This window comes from Pseudophryne corroboree, chromosome 4, assembly GCF_028390025.1.
Source record: "Pseudophryne corroboree isolate aPseCor3 chromosome 4, aPseCor3.hap2, whole genome shotgun sequence".
In the NCBI taxonomy this organism is placed as follows: Eukaryota; Metazoa; Chordata; class Amphibia; order Anura; family Myobatrachidae; genus Pseudophryne; species Pseudophryne corroboree.
In genome coordinates this window covers 162,565,949-162,582,916 of record NC_086447.1, presented here as the reverse complement: position 1 = coordinate 162,582,916, position 16,968 = coordinate 162,565,949, and the positions used below count along the sequence as shown (strand labels likewise).

At 48.4% G+C, this 16,968-nt stretch overlaps 1 long non-coding RNA gene across 1 annotated transcript in view; it reads right to left on the bottom strand.

The window, feature by feature from the left end:
* The window catches only part of LOC134909093 (uncharacterized), a 203,883-nt gene that overhangs the window by 155,018 nt on the left and 31,897 nt on the right, over positions 1-16,968 (bottom strand). The gene's annotated exons all lie outside the window — the stretch shown is intronic.

Sequence of the window (16,968 nt, the reverse complement as noted above, 5' to 3'; positions counted from 1 at the left end):
GTCCCCTTCTTCCAGGTTCGCTATCACTGCTCTGAGTGACTCCATCTTGAACTTGAACCTTTTTATGTAAGTGTTCAAGGATTTCAGATTTAAAATGGGTCTCACCGAGCCGTCCGGCTTCGGTACCACAAACAGCGTGGAATAATACCCCTTTCCCTGTTGTAGGAGGGGTACCTTGATTATCACCTGCTGGGAATACAGCTTGTGAATGGCTTCCAATACCGCCTCCCTGTCGGGGGGAGACGTTGGTAAAGCAGACTTCAGGAAACGGCGAGGGGGAGACGTCTCGAATTCCAATTTGTACCCCTGAGATACTACCTGCAGGATCCAGGGGTCCACTTGCGAGTGAGCCCACTGGGCGCTGAAATTCTTGAGACGGGCCCCCACCGTGCCTGAGTCCGCTTGTAAGGCCCCAGCGTCATGCTGAGGACTTGGCAGAAGCGGGGGAGGGCTTCTGTTCGTGGGAAGAAGCTGTCTGCTGCAGTCTTTTTCCCCTTCCTCTGCCCCGGGGCAGATATGAGTGGCCTTTTGCCCGCTTGCCCTTATGGGGACGAAAGGACTGAGCCTGAAAAGACGGTATCTTTTTCTGCTGCGAGGTGACTTGGGGTAAAAAGGTGGATTTTCCAGCCGTTGCCGTGGCCACCAGGTCCGATAGACCGACCCCAAATAACTCCTCCCCTTTATACGGCAATACTTCCATATGCCGTTTGGAATCCGCATCCCCTGACCACTGTCGCGTCCATAATCCTCTTCTGGCAGAAATGGACATCGCACTTACTCTTGATGCCAGAGTGCAAATATCCCTCTGTGCATCTCGCATATATAGAAATGCATCCTTTAAATGCTCTATAGTCAATAATATATTGTCCCTGTCCAGGGTATCAATATTTTCAGTCAGGGAATCCGACCAAGCCACCCCAGCACTGCACATCCAGGCTGAGGCGATTGTTGGTCGCAGTATAATACCAGTATGTGTGTATATACTTTTAAGGATATTTTCCAGCTTCCTATCAGCTGGTTCCTTGAGGGCGGCCGTATCAGGGGACGGTAACGCCACTTGTTTTGATAAGCGTGTGAGCGCCTTATCTACGCTAGGGGGTGTTTCCCAACGCGCCCTAACCTCTGGCGGGAAAGGGTATAATGCCAATAACTTTTTAGAAATTAGCAGTTTTTTATCGGGGGAAACCCACGCTTCATCACACACCTCATTTAATTCATCTGATTCGGGAAAAACTACGGGTAGTTTTTTTTTACACCCCACATAATACCCTTTTTTGTGGTACTTGTAGTTTCAGAAATGTTCAAAACCTCCTTCATTGCCGTGATCATGTAACGTGTGGCCCTACTGGAAAATACGTTTGTTTCCTCACCGTCGACACTGGAGTCAGTGTCCGTGTCTGTGTCTGTATCGACCTGAGGTAACGGGCGCTTTAGAGCCCCTGACGGTGTTTGAGACGCCTGTACAGGTATTAACTGATTTGCCGGCTGTCTCATGTCGTCAACAGACTTTTGTAAAGTGCTGACACTATCACGTAATTCTTTCCATAAGACCATCCAGTCAGGTGTCGACTCCCTAGGGGGTGACATCACTAACACAGGCAATTGCTCCGCCTCCACACCATTTTCCTCCTCATACATGTCGACACAACGTACCGACACACAGCACACACACAGGGAATGCTCCGATAGAGGACAGGACCCCACTAGCCCTTTGGGGAGACAGAGGGAGAGTTTGCCAGCACACACCAGAGCGCTATATATATACAGGGATAACCTTATATAAGTGTTTTTCCCTAATATAGCTGCTGTATATATTTATATGCCAATTTAGTGCCCCCCCTCTCTTGTTTTACCCTGTTTCTGTAGTGCAGGACTGCAGGGGAGAGTCAGGGAGCCTTCCTCCAACGGAGCTGTGAGGAAAAAATGGCGCCAGTGTGCTGAGGAGATAGGCTCCGCCCCTTTTTCGGTGGCCTTTCTCCCGCTTTTTTATGTAAAAATAGGCAGGGGTTAAATACATCCATATAGCCCAGGAGCTATATGTGATGTATTTTTTAGAGATGTGCACTTGAAATTTTTCGGGTTTTGTGTTTTGGTTTTGGGTTCGGTTCCGCGGCCGTGTTTTGGGTTCGACCGCGTTTTGGCAAAACCTCACCGAATTTTTTTTGTCGGATTCGGGTGTGTTTTGGATTCGGGTGTTTTTTTCAAAAAACACTAAAAAACAGCTTAAATCATAGAATTTGGGGGTCATTTTGATCCCAAAGTATTATTAACCTCAAAAACCATAATTTCCACTCATTTTCAGTCTATTCTGAATACCTCACACCTCACAATATTATTTTTAGTCCTAAAATTTGCACCGAGGTCGCTGGATGACTAAGCTAAGCGACCCTAGTGGCCGACACAAACACCGGGCCCATCTAGGAGTGGCACTGCAGTGTCACGCAGGATGGCCCTTCCAAAAAACACTCCCCAAACAGCACATGATGCAAAGAAAAAAAGAGGCGCAATGAGGTAGCTGTGTGAGTAAGATAAGCGACCCTAGTGGCCGACACAAACACCGGGCCCATCTAGGAGTGGCACTGCAGTGTCACGCAGGATGGCCCTTCCAAAAAACACTCCCCAAACAGCACATGACGCAAAGAAAAAAAGAGGCGCAATGAGGTAGCTGTGTGAGTAAGCTAAGCGACCCTAGTGGCCGACACAAACACCTGGCCCATCTAGGAGTGGCCGACACAAACACCTGGCCCATCTAGGAGTGGCACTGCAGTGTCACGCAGGATGGCCCTTCCAAAAAACACTCCCCAAACAGCACATGACGCAAAGAAAAAAAGAGGCGCAATGAGGTAGCTGTGTGAGTAAGATAAGCGACCCTAGTGGCCGACACAAACACCGGGCCCATCTAGGAGTGGCACTGCAGTGTCACGCAGGATGGCCCTTCCAAAAAACACTCCCCAAACAGCACATGACGCAAAGAAAAAAAGAGGCGCAATGAGGTAGCTGTGTGAGTAAGATAAGCGACCCTAGTGGCCGACACAAACACCGGGCCCATCTAGGAGTGGCACTGCAGTGTCACGCAGGATGGCCCTTCCAAAAAAACACTCCCCAAACAGCACATGACGCAAAGAAAAAAAGAGGCGCAATGAGGTAGCTGTGTGAGTAAGATAAGCGACCCTAGTGGCCGACACAAACACCTGGCCCATCTAGGAGTGGCACTGCAGTGTCACGCAGGATGGCCCTTCCAAAAAACACTCCCCAAACAGCACATGACGCAAAGAAAAAAAGAGGCGCAATGAGGTAGCTGTGTGAGTAAGATAAGCGACCCTAGTGGCCGACACAAACACCTGGCCCATCTAGGAGTGGCACTGCAGTGTCACGCAGGATGGCCCTTCCAAAAAACACTCCCCAAATAGCTCATGACGCAAAGAAAAATTAAAGAAAAAAGAGGTGCAAGATGGAATTGTCCTTGGGCCCTCCCACCCACCCTTATGTTGTATAAACAGGACATGCACACTTTAACCAACCCATCATTTCAGTGACAGGGTCTGCCACACGACTGTGACTGAAATGACGGGTTGGTTTGGACCCCCACCAAAAAAGAAGCAATTAATCTCTCCTTGCACAAACTGGCTCTACAGAGGCAAGATGTCCACCTCATCATCATCCTCCGATATATCACCGTGTACATCCCCCACCTCACAGATTATCAATTCGTCCCCACTGGAATCCACCATCTCAGCTCCCTGTGTACTTTGTGGAGGCAATTGCTGCTGGTCAATGTCTCCATGGAGGAATTGATTATAATTCATTTTAATGAACATCATCTTCTCCACATTTTCTGGAAGTAACCTCGTACGCCGATTGCTGACAAGGTGAGCGGCGGCACTAAACACTCTTTCGGAGTACACACTTGTGGGAGGGCAACTTAGGTAGAATAAAGCCAGTTTGTGCAAGGGCCTCCAAATTGCCTCTTTTTCCTGCCAGTATAAGTACGGACTGTGTGACGTGCCTACTTGGATGCGGTCACTCATATAATCCTCCACCATTCTTTCAATGGGGAGAGAATCATATGCAGTGACAGTAGACGACATGTCCGTAATCGTTGACAGGTCCTTCAGTCCGGACCAGATGTCAGCATCAGCAGTCGCTCCAGACTGCCCTGCATCACCGCCAGCGGGTGGGCTCGGAATTCTGAGCCTTTTCCTCGCACCCCCAGTTGCGGGAGAATGTGAAGGAGGAGATGTTGACAGGTCGCGTTCCGCTTGACTTGACAATTTTCTCACCAGCAGGTCTTTGAACCCCAGCAGACTTGTGTCTGCCGGAAAGAGAGATCCAAGGTGTCACAACTGAGGGCCTGAGCTGACGGGAGGCAGCCTCAGTTGTAGGGGCTGAGGTATAGTGGAACCTGGGAGGTTGTATCAGACCCCTAGACATGTAAGTAACATGTAACAGAATTGCCCGAAGGCGTGACCACGACAACCAGGATAAAAGTCAATGATGTTTATTTATGACAAAACTCCGTAACACAGCAGTAGTAAAAAGAAAACATAAAAATCAGCAGAGAATAAATACAGTTCCTGGGTACTACAGGGTGGCAAGGGCCACAGGGCTCTGGTAGTGTGAGATAGTTCTTATAATCTTCTAGTTGGAAAGTCCTTACCAGGCCCGACTGTAGCAATGGAGATAGCCCAGGATCGTACCAGCTGGTGTTCCAGGAAAAGCTGGGCTGCTGTGGATAAAACGGCTGCTGTGGGTACTGGCTGGAACCAGACTGATGTTGGCACGGAGTGGGTACTGGCTGGAACCAGTCAAATAATAAATGTAGCTTGAGAGCGATGAAATATGAAGTGATGTTTGGAGATTGAGAGCGGTGAAATTATAATGCCGGTGATAAATGATAATATGCAGAAAAGGATACCGGCACTTTAAGAAGAGCTGACCTCTGCTGGAAGCTGGATGCTGAAAGCAGGTGGTTCTGTAGCTGGAAGCAGATGAATCCAATGAGGATAGGAGAGTCAGGCTACACCGCAGGTGGAATGCTGGTGCGGGTCTCTTTAGTGGAGGTTTGGAGATAGGAACTGGAACCTGGAAAACAACCACAGGAGAGAGACAAACTGGAACTAGGTTTGACAACCAAAGCACTGACGCCTTCCTTGCTCAGGCACAGCATATTTATACCTGCAGCAAGGAAGGGGTTGGCTAGGCAATTATGCAGATTAACAATACAGACAGCAGATTGGTGGAAATGATCAGATGACAAAATCCAAGATGGCTGCGCCCATGCAGACACTTGGAGGGAAGTTTGGTTTGTAATCCATGTGAGAATTGAAACAGCAATGGCGGCGCCGGCCACAGGAGACAGGAGACGCCAGACTGATGATTGCACATCTAAACCACGCGGGCACAGCGGAGGCCGCGGCTGACGTAATCGCCACTCTGACACTCTGCATGCAGGAACTCAGGGACAGCGGCGGAGGCCGCGGGAGACGCCATTCCAGATGTAACATGGCGCCGCGGTGACCGCGTCTCAGAGTGACAGGAGAGGAGGCAGGAATGTGGACATCAGTATAACGGATGGGGTCCGGTCCTGGAACGCTGAGCCAGCCTCAGGAGGCATCTGAAGGGTAAGTAATGGCGTCCAGATACCCGGATCGTGACAGCACCCCCCCCCCCCCCTTTAGGAGTGGCCCCAGGACACTTCTTTGGCTTTTGAGGAAACTTGGAATGGAATCTCCGAACCAAGGCAGGAGCATGGACATCAGAAGCATTGGTCCATGAGCGTTCCTCAGGGCCGTAACCCTTCCAGTCAATAAGATACTGTAGTTGACCGTAACGGTGACGTGAGTCCAGGATCTTGGCCACTTCATACTCAACGCCTCGTTGAGTTTGGACTTTCGGAGTTGGAGGAAGTGAGGAATGAAACCGATTCAGGATCAGCGGTTTCAACAGGGAAACATGGAATGTCCTGGGTATTTTTAAGAAGGGGGGCAACTGGAGTCTGTAAGCAACAGGATTGATGACTTGTTCAATTTTAAAAGGACCGATGTAGCGAGGTGCAAACTTCATACTGGGAACTCTTAACCTCAAATTCTTCGTGGATAACCATACCCGATCACCCACCTTGAGAGCAGGAACTGCTCTACGCTTCTTATCCGCAAACTTCTTGTACCTGAACGATGCCTTGAGCAGAGCTGATCGTACACTCTTCCAGTTATTTGCAAACTGATGCAAGGTGATATCCACTGCTGGAACAGAAGTTGCTGGAAGCGGTTAGAACTCAGGGACTTTAGGGTGGAATCCAAAGTTGGTGAAGAATGGTGTTGAAGAAGATGAGGAATGATACTGATTGTTATGACAGAACTCGGCCCAGGGAAGTAATTGAACCCAGTCATCTTGAGAGGAAGACACATAGATGCGGAGGAAGGCCTCCAAGTCCTGATTCACCCTCTCAGTTTGACCATTGGTCTGAGGATCGTATGCCGTGGAAAACTTTAGTTTGACTTGGAGGACTTGACATAAACTTCGCCAGAATTTGGCTGTGAATTGGACTCCTCGATCTGAGATAATTTCTTCAGGAAGACCGTGAAGTCGGAAGATCTCTTGTATGAATACTTGAGCCAACTTGGAAGCTGACGGAAGACCGGTGAGAGGAATGAAGTGTGCCATCTTGGTGAACCGGTCAACTACCACCCAGATGGTATTGAACTTGTTGCACATGGGTAAGTCTGTAATGAAATCCATCGACAAATGGGTCCATGGTCGACGGGGAACGGATAGTGGAACCAGTTGCCCCGCAGGCGACTGGCGGGATACTTTATGTTGGGCACACTTTGGGCAAGATGCAATAAACTCCATGACGTCCTTTCTCAGAGTTGGCCACCAATAGGACCTAGAGATAAACTCCAGGGTTTTTTGGATACCTGTATGTCCGGCAAAACGGGAAGCATGGGCCCAATGCATGAGCTTCTTCCTCAGTACCGGCTTCACAAAACTTTTCCCTAGTGGGGGCGTAGAGTCCATCCCTACCGTGGAGAATGCCAACGGATTGATAATAGGATGCTTGTCTGAAGACTCTGACTCATTTTCTTGCTCCCATGAGCGGGAAAGGGCATCGGCCTTGCGATTCTGAGAGCCCGGACAGAACTGGAGTTTAAAGTCGAACCTGGAAAAGAAAAGTGCCCATCTGGCCTGACGAGGGTTGAGACATTGTGCGCCTTTCAGATATAAAAGGTTCTTGTGGTCTGTAAGTATGGTGATTGAATGAGAAGCTCCCTCCAACAGATATCTCCACTCCTCTAGAGCGAGCTTGATGGCTAGCAACTCCTGGTCGCCAATGGCATAGTTGCGCTCCGCTGGGGAGAACTTCCGGGAGAAGGAACTGCAAGGATGTAAATGGCCATCTTTAGCCCTCTGAGATAACACTGCTCCTACTCCAACGGAGGAGGCATCCACCTCTAAGATGAAAGGAGAGTCGATGTCGGGCTGTTTCAGAACTGGTGCAGAGATGAACCGTTGTTTTAAGAGATGAAAAGCTTGCGTAGCTTCTTCAGACCACTTGGACGGGTTAGCACCCTTCTTAGTTAAAGCAGTAATAGGCGCCACAATGGTGGAAAAGTCTCGTATAAACTTTCTGTAATAATTGGCGAACCCTAAGAACCTCTGGACCCCTTTGAGGGTTAAGGGTATCGGCCAATTCTGGATTGCTTGTAGTTTCTCAGGATCCATCTCTAGTCCGGAACCGGACACAATGTAACCTAGAAACGGAATGGACTTGACTTCAAAGACGCATTTCTCTAATTTGCAATAGAGATGATTGACACGGAGACGGGACAGAACCTCTTTTACCCAAAAACGATGTTCCTCTAAATTGTTGGCAAAAATGAGGATATCATCTAGATAGACCACGACATGACGGTATAAAATGTCTCTGAAGATCTCATTGACAAAATGCTGGAAGACAGCTGGGGCATTGCTCAATCCGAAGGGCATGACGAGGTACTCATAATGTCCGTCACGGGTGTTAAAGGCGGTCTTCCACTCGTCACCCTCACGGATCCGGATGAGATTGTATGCACCTCTCAAGTCCAGCTTTGTGAAGATGGTAGCTCCGCTAACTCTATCAAAGAGCTCAGTAATCAGGGGTAAAGGATAGCGGTTCTTGATGGTAATGTCGTTCAAACCTCTGTAGTCGATGCACGGCCGCAGACCACCATCTTTCTTCTTTACAAAAAAGAAGCCTGCGCCGGCTGGAGAAGAAGAAGGTCGAATTAACCCCTTTGCTAGGTTCTCTTTAATATATTCCTCCATTGAATGCGTCTCAGGCAGAGACAACGGATAAGTTCGGCCTCGAGGTGGAACCTTCCCTGGAACGAGATCAATCGGGCAGTCCCATTCTCTATGAGGAGGAAGGATATCAGCAGAAGCTTTACTGAACACATCCGTGAAATCTTGATATGGAGGAGGTGGAACATCAGACGACCTGGGGGAGGAAGAACAGACAGGCAATACTTTAAACAAACATGTCTCAGCACAGGAAGAACCCCATGCCAGAATTTGCGTAGTCGTCCAATCAATTGTAGGATTGTGAAGACGGAGCCATGGAAGGCCCAGGACCACAGGATGTGTGGCTCTTGGAATCACTAAAAAAGAAATAAGTTCGGAATGAAGAACTCCCACTCTCAGACGAACTGGTAGAGTCCTTAGAGAAATAACTGTATCAAAAATCTTGCTGCCATCCACGGCAGTTAAGTAGATGGATGAAGGAAGTCTTTCGGTGGGTAGGGACCACCGTTTAACATAGGCTTCGGTAATAAAGTTCCCAGCTGCTCCGGAATCAAGGAGGGCAATGACGTTCCGATAACGTTGAGCAACTTGAAGCGAGACTGGGAGATTACAATCATGAGGAGATGGAGAGGAGATCATTACTCCTAGCCGGCCCTCTCCTTGGCGAGCTAGGATTTGGAGTTTCCCGGACGTTTGGGACAGGCATTAATGGTGTGAGACGGAGCTGCACAATAAAGACAGAGAGACTCGGAGAGGCGTCTTCGGCGCTCAGCAGGAGTTAAACGGGAACGGCCAATTTGCATGGGCTCATCTTTAGATGGTGACAGTTGGCGAGGAGGAGGAGCAGAAGATTTTGGAGCAGATGATCTTCCACGCTCAGTTGCTCTCTCTCTGAAACGTAAATCAACTTTCGTGCAGAGTGAGATTAGCTCATCTAACTTGGAAGGTAAGTCTCTGGTAGCTAACTCATCTTTAATACGCTCAGATAAGCCATGCCAGAATGCAGCATACAGGGCCTCGTCGTTCCATGCCAGTTCGGATGCCAGGATCTGGAACTGTATAAGATATTGTCCTACAGTACGTGATCCCTGGCGTAAACGGAGAATCTCAGATGAAGCTGAAGTTACCCGGCCTGGCTCGTCGAAGATACGCCTGAATGTTGACACGAATGCAGTGTAGGAGGATAGCAGGGTGTCAGACCTCTCCCATAACGGTGATGCCCAATCAAGGGCTGAGCCACTGAGAAGAGAGATAATGTAGGCAATTTTTGTACGGTCACTGGGAAAATTGCCAGGTTGTAGCTCAAACTGAATCTCACACTGGTTGAGAAATCCCCTGCAGAATCTTGGAGATCCGTCAAATTTTGCTGGCGTTGGAAGATGAAGACGTGGAGCAGAAATGGGTAAGGTGGGTGGGGTTATAGCTGGAGTCACTGTGGTTGACGCACCGGACGCGTCTGATCCACGGAGGGTTGTCTGAATCCCATCCAGCCGAGTAGAGAGATCCTGGAGACAGCGGATGATGTGGCCCTGTGCAGCCTCCTGATGTTCAAGTCGGGCTGCCAGTTCTTGCATCGGCCTGGCCGCTTGATCCTGGTCTCCGGCTGGATTCATATGGTCAGTGCTTACTGTCACAACTGAGGGCCTGAGCTGACGGGAGGCAGCCTCAGTTGTAGGGGCTGAGGTATAGTGGAACCTGGGAGGTTGTATCAGACCCCTAGACATGTAAGTAACATGTAACAGAATTGCCCGAAGGCGTGACCACGACAACCAGGATAAAAGTCAATGATGTTTATTTATGACAAAACTCCGTAACACAGCAGTAGTAAAAAGAAAACATAAAAATCAGCAGAGAATAAATACAGTTCCTGGGTACTACAGGGTGGCAAGGGCCACAGGGCTCTGGTAGTGTGAGATAGTTCTTATAATCTTCTAGTTGGAAAGTCCTTACCAGGCCCGACTGTAGCAATGGAGATAGCCCAGGATCGTACCAACTGGTGTTCCAGGAAAAGCTGGGCTGCTGTGGATAAAACGGCTGCTGTGGGTACTGGCTGGAACCAGACTGATGTTGGCACGGAGTGGGTACTGGCTGGAACCAGTCAAATAATAAATGTAGCTTGAGAGCGATGAAATATGAAGTGATGTTTGGAGATTGAGAGCGGTGAAATTATAATGCCGGTGATAAATGATAATATGCAGAAAAGGATACCGGCACTTTAAGAAGAGCTGACCTCTGCTGGAAGCTGGATGCTGAAAGCAGGTGGTTCTGTAGCTGGAAGCAGATGAATCCAATGAGGATAGGAGAGTCAGGCTACACCGCAGGTGGAATGCTGGTGCGGGTCTCTTTAGTGGAGGTTTGGAGATAGGAACTGGAACCTGGAAAACAACCACAGGAGAGAGACAAACTGGAACTAGGTTTGACAACCAAAGCACTGACGCCTTCCTTGCTCAGGCACAGCATATTTATACCTGCAGCAAGGAAGGGGTTGGCTAGGCAATTATGCAGATTAACAATACAGACAGCAGATTGGTGGAAATGATCAGATGACAAAATCCAAGATGGCTGCGCCCATGCAGACACTTGGAGGGAAGTTTGGTTTGTAATCCATGTGAGAATTGAAACAGCAATGGCGGCGCCGGCCACAGGAGACAGGAGACGCCAGACTGATGATTGCACATCTAAACCACGCGGGCACAGCGGAGGCCGCGGCTGACGTAATCGCCACTCTGACACTCTGCATGCAGGAACTCAGGGACAGCGGCGGAGGCCGCGGGAGACGCCATTCCAGATGTAACATGGCGCCGCGGTGACCGCGTCTCAGAGTGACAGGAGAGGAGGCAGGAATGTGGACATCAGTATAACGGATGGGGTCCGGTCCTGGAACGCTGAGCCAGCCTCAGGAGGCATCTGAAGGGTAAGTAATGGCGTCCAGATGACCGGATCGTGACACAAGGTAGGTTTTAAATCTAGGATCGAGCACGGTGGCCAAAATGTAGTGCTCTGATTTCAACAGATTGACCACCCGTGAATCCTTGTTAAGCGAATTAAGGGCTCCATCCACAAGTCCCACATGCCTAGCGGAATCGCTCCGTGTTAGCTCCTCCTTCAATGTCTCCAGCTTCTTCTGCAAAAGCCTGATGAGGGGAATGACCTGACTCTGGCTGGCAGTGTCTGAACTGACTTCACGTGTGGCAAGTTCAAAGGGCAGCAGAACCTTGCACAACGTTGAAATCATTCTCCACTGCGCTTGAGACAGGTGCATTCCACCTCCTATATCGTGCTGAATTGTATAGGCTTGAATGGCCTTTTGCTGCTCCTCCAACCTCTGAAGCATATATAGGGTTGAATTCCACCTCGTTACCACTTCTTGCTTCAGATGATGGCAGGGCAGGTTCAGGCGTTTTTGGTGTTGCTCCAGTCTTCTGTACGTGGTGCCTGTACGCCGAAAGTGTCCCGCAATTCTTCTGGCCACCGACAGCATCTCTTGCACGCCCCTGTCGTTTTTTAAAAAATTCTGCACCACCAAATTCAAGGTATGTGCAAAACATGGGACGTGCTGGAATTTTCCCAGATTTAATGCACACACAATATTGCTGGCGTTGTCCGATGCCACAAATCCACAGGAGAGTCCAATTGGGGTAAGCCATTCCGCGATGATCTTCCTCAGTTGCCGTAAGAGGTTTTCAGCTGTGTGCGTATTCTGGAAACCGGTGATACAAAGCGTAGCCTGCCTAGGAAAGAGTTGGCGTTTGCGAGATGCTGCTACTGGTGCCGCCGCTGCTGTTCTTGCGGCGGGAGTCCATACATCTACCCAGTGGGCTGTCACAGTCATATAGTCCTGACCCTGCCCTGCTCCACTTGTCCACATGTCCGTGGTTAAGTGGACATTGGGTACAGCTGCATTTTTTAGGACACTGGTGACTCTTTTTCTGAGGTCTGTGTACATTTTCGGTATCGCCTGCCTAGAGAAATGGAACCTAGATGGTATTTGGTACCGGGGACACAGTACCTCCAACAAGTCTCTAGTTGGCTCTGCAGTAATGATGGATACCGGAACCACGTTTCTCACCACCCAGGATGCCAAGGCCTCAGTTATCCGCTTTGCAGCAGGATGACTGCTGTGATATTTCATCTTCCTCGCAAAGGACTGTTGGACAGTCAATTGCTTGGTGGAAGTAGTAAAAGTGGTCTTACGATTTCCCCTCTGGGATGACCATCGACTCCCAGCAGCAACAACAGCAGCGCCAGCAGCAGTAGGCGTTACACGCAAGCATGCATCGGAGGAATCCCAGGCAGGAGAGGAATCGTCAGAATTGCCAGTGACATGGCCTGCAGGACTATTGGCATTCCTGGGGAAGGAGGAAATTGACACTGAGGGAGTTGGTGGGGTGGTTTGCGTGAGCTTGGTTACAAGAGGAAGGGATTTCGGGTCAGTGGACTGCTTCCGCTGTCGCCCAAAGTTTTTGAACTTGTCACTGACTTATTATGAATGCGCTGCAGGTGACGTATAAGGGAGGATGTTCCGAGGTGGTTAACGTCCTTACCCCTACTTATTACAGCTTGACAAAGGCAACACACGGCTTGACAAATGTTGTCCGCATTTCTGTTGAAATACTTCCACACCGAAGAGCTGATTTTTTTGGTATTTTCACCAGGCATGTCAACGGCCCTATTCCTCCCACGGACAACAGGTGTCTCCCCGGGTGCCTGACTTAAACAAACCACCTCACCATCAGAATCCTCCTTGTCAATTTCCTCCCCAGCGCCAGCAACACCCATATCCTCCTCATCCTGGTGTACTTCAACACTGACATCTTCAATCTGACTATCAGGAACTGGACTGCGGGTGCTCCTTCCAGCACTTGCAGGGGGCGTGCAAATGGTGGAAGGCGCATGCTCTTCACGTCCAGTGTTGGGAAGGTCAGGCATCGCAACCGACACAATTGGACTCTCCTTGTGGATTTGGGATTTCGAAGAACGCACAGTTCTTTGCGGTGCTTTTGCCAGCTTGAGTCTTTTCATTTTTCTAGCGAGAGGCTGAGTGCTTCCATCCTCATGTGAAGCTGAACCACTAGCCATGAACATAGGCCAGGGCCTCAGCCGTTCCTTGCCACTCCGTGTGGTAAATGGCATATTGGCAAGTTTACGCTTCTCCTCCGACAATTTTATTTTAGATTTTGGAGTCCTTTTTTTACTGATATTTGGTGTTTTGGATTTTACATGCTCTGTACTATGACATTGGGCATCGGCCTTGGCAGACGATGTTGCTGGCATTTCATCGTCTCGGCCATGACTAGTGGCAGCAGCTTCAGCACGAGGTGGAAGTGGATCTTGATCTTTCCCTAATTTTGGAACCTCAACATTTTTGTTCTCCATATTTTAATAGGCACAACTAAAAGGCACCTCAGGTAAACAATGGAGATGGATGGATACTAGTATACTTATGGATGGACGAGCGACTGCCGACACAGAGGTAGCTACAGCCGTGGACTACCGTACTGTGTCTGCTGCTAATATAGACTGGATGATAAGGAGATGAAATCAATATATATATATATATAATATCACACTAGTACTGCAGCCGGACAGGTAGATATATTTATTATGTAATGACTGATGACGGACCTGCTGGACACTGTCAGCTCAGCAGCACCGCAGACTGCTACAGTAAGCTACTATAGTAGTATGTATAAAGAAGAAAAAAAAAAAAAAAAACACGGGTAGGTGGTATACAATTATGGATGGACGAGCGACTGCCGACACAGAGGTAGCTACAGCCGTGGACTACCGTACTGTGTCTGCTGCTAATATAGACTGGATGATAATGAGATGAAATCAATATATATATATATAATATCACACTAGTACTGCAGCCGGACAGGTAGATATATTTATTATGTAATGACTGATGACGGACCTGCTGGACACTGTCAGCTCAGCAGCACCGCAGACTGCTACAGTAAGCTACTATAGTAGTATGTATAAAGAAGAAAGAAAAAAAAAAACACGGGTAGGTGGAATACAATTATGGATGGACGAGCGACTGCCGACACAGAGGTAGCTACAGCCGTGGACTACCGTACTGTGTCTGCTGCTAATATAGACTGGATGATAATGAGATGAAATCAATATATATATATATATATATATAATATCACACTAGTACTGCAGCCGGACAGGTAGATATATTTATTATGTAATGACTGATGACGGACCTGCTGGACACTGTCAGCTCAGCAGCACCGCAGACTGCTACAGTAAGCTACTATAGTAGTATGTATAAAGAAGAAAGAAAAAAAAAAACCACGGGTAGGTGGAATACAATTATGGATGGACGAGCGACTGCCGACACAGAGGTAGCTACAGCCGTGGACTACCGTACTGTGTCTGCTGCTAATATAGACTGGATGATAATGAGATGAAATCAATATATATATATATAATATCACACTAGTACTGCAGCCGGACAGGTAGATATATTTATTATGTAATGACTGATGACGGACCTGCTGGACACTGTCAGCTCAGCAGCACCGCAGACTGCTACAGTAAGCTACTATAGTAGTATGTATAAAGAAGAAAGAAAAAAAAAAAACCACGGGTAGGTGGTATACAATTATGGATGGACGAGCGACTGCCGACACAGAGGTAGCTACAGCCGTGGACTACCGTACTGTGTCTGCTGCTAATATAGACTGGATGATAATGAGATGAAATCAATATATATATATATAATATCACACTAGTACTGCAGCCGGACAGGTAGATATATTTATTATGTAATGACTGATGACGGACCTGCTGGACACTGTCAGCTCAGCAGCACCGCAGACTGCTACAGTAAGCTACTATAGTAGTATGTATAAAGAAGAAAGAAAAAAAAAAAAAACACGGGTAGGTGGTATACAATTATGGATGGACGAGCGACTTCCGACACAGAGGTAGCTACAGCCGTGGACTACCGTACTGTGTCTGCTGCTAATATAGACTGGATGATAATGAGATTAAATCAATATATATATATATATAACATCACTAGTACTGCAGCCGGACAGGTATATATATTTATTATGTAATGACTGATGACGGACCTGCTGGACACTGTCAGCTCAGCAGCACCGCAGACTGCTACAGTAAGCTACTATAGTAGTATGCATAAAGAAGAAGAAAGAAAGAAAAAACAAAACGGGTAGGTGGTATACAATATTATATATATATTATATACAATTATATATATATATATATATATATATATATATATATTAAACTGGTGGTGATTATTAAACTGGTGGTCAGGTCACTGGTCACACTATCAGCAACTTGCAAGTAGTACTCCTAAGCAGACAATCACAATATATATTATACTGGTGGTCAGTGTGGTCACAATGGCAGTGTGGCACTCTGGCAGCAAAAGTGTGCACTGTACGTTATATGTACTCCTGAGTCCTGCTCTCAGACTCTAACTGCTCCCCACTGTCAGTGTCTCCCCCACAAGTCAGATATACATTATACAGTCACACTATCTATCTATCACTTCAGCAAGTAGTAGTACTCCTCCTAATGCTCCCCAAAATTACTACTGTGTCTCTCTCTACTCTAGTCTCACTCTCTTCTCTATAAACGGAGAGGACGCCAGCCACGTCCTCTCCCTATGAATCTCAATGCACGTGTGAAAATGGCGGCGACGCGCGGCTCCTTATATAGAATCCGAGTCTCGCGATAGAATCCGAGCCTCGCGAGAATCCGACAGCGGGATGATGACGTTCGGGCGCGCTCGGGTTAACCGAGCAAGGCGGGAAGATCCGAGTCGCTCGGCCCCGTGTAAAAAAAAATGAAGTTCGGGCGGGTTCGGATTCCGAGGAACCAAACCCGCTCATCTCTAGTATTTTTTGCCAAAAAAGGTGTTTTTATTGCGTCTCAGGGCGCCCCCCCCCAGCGCCCTGCACCCTCAGTGACCGGAGTGTGAAGTGTGCTGAGAGCAATGGCGCACAGCTGCGGTGCTGTGCGCTACCTTAGTGAAGACAGGACGTCTTCTGCCGCCGATTTTCCGGACCTCTTCAGTCTTCTGGCTCTGTAAGGGGGACGGCGGCGCGGCTCCGGGACCCATCCATGGCTGGGCCTGTGATCGTCCCTCTGGAGCTAATGTCCAGTAGCCTAAGAAGCCCAATCCACTCTGCACGCAGGTGAGTTCGCTTCTTCTCCCCTTAGTCCCTCGATGCAGTGAGCCTGTTGCCAGCAGGTCTCACTGAAAATAAAAAAACCTATTTAAACTTTTACTCTAAGCAGCTCAGGAGAGCCACCTAGATTGCACCCTTCTCGTTCGGGCACAAAATCTTAACTGAGGCTTGGAGGAGGGTCATAGGGGGAGGAGCCAGTGCACACCAGGTAGTCCTAAAGCTTTTTACTTTTGTGCCCAGTCTCCTGCGGAGCCGCTATTCCCCATGGTCCTTTCGGAGTCCCCAGCATCCACTAGGACGTTAGAGAAAGGGGGAAGCTGTCTGCCGTAATGTATAAAAAGGGGACGCTCTCTGCCCTAATGTGTAAAAAGGGGAATCTGTCCGCCGTAATGTGTAAAAGGGGCTCTACCTGGTGTAATTGCATTGCCCCTGTTTTACATTGTGTGGGGCTCAGATGCCGTTTCTTGCACACAGCGCTAAAATGTCTAGTTACGGCACTGTTGCTAGGTAT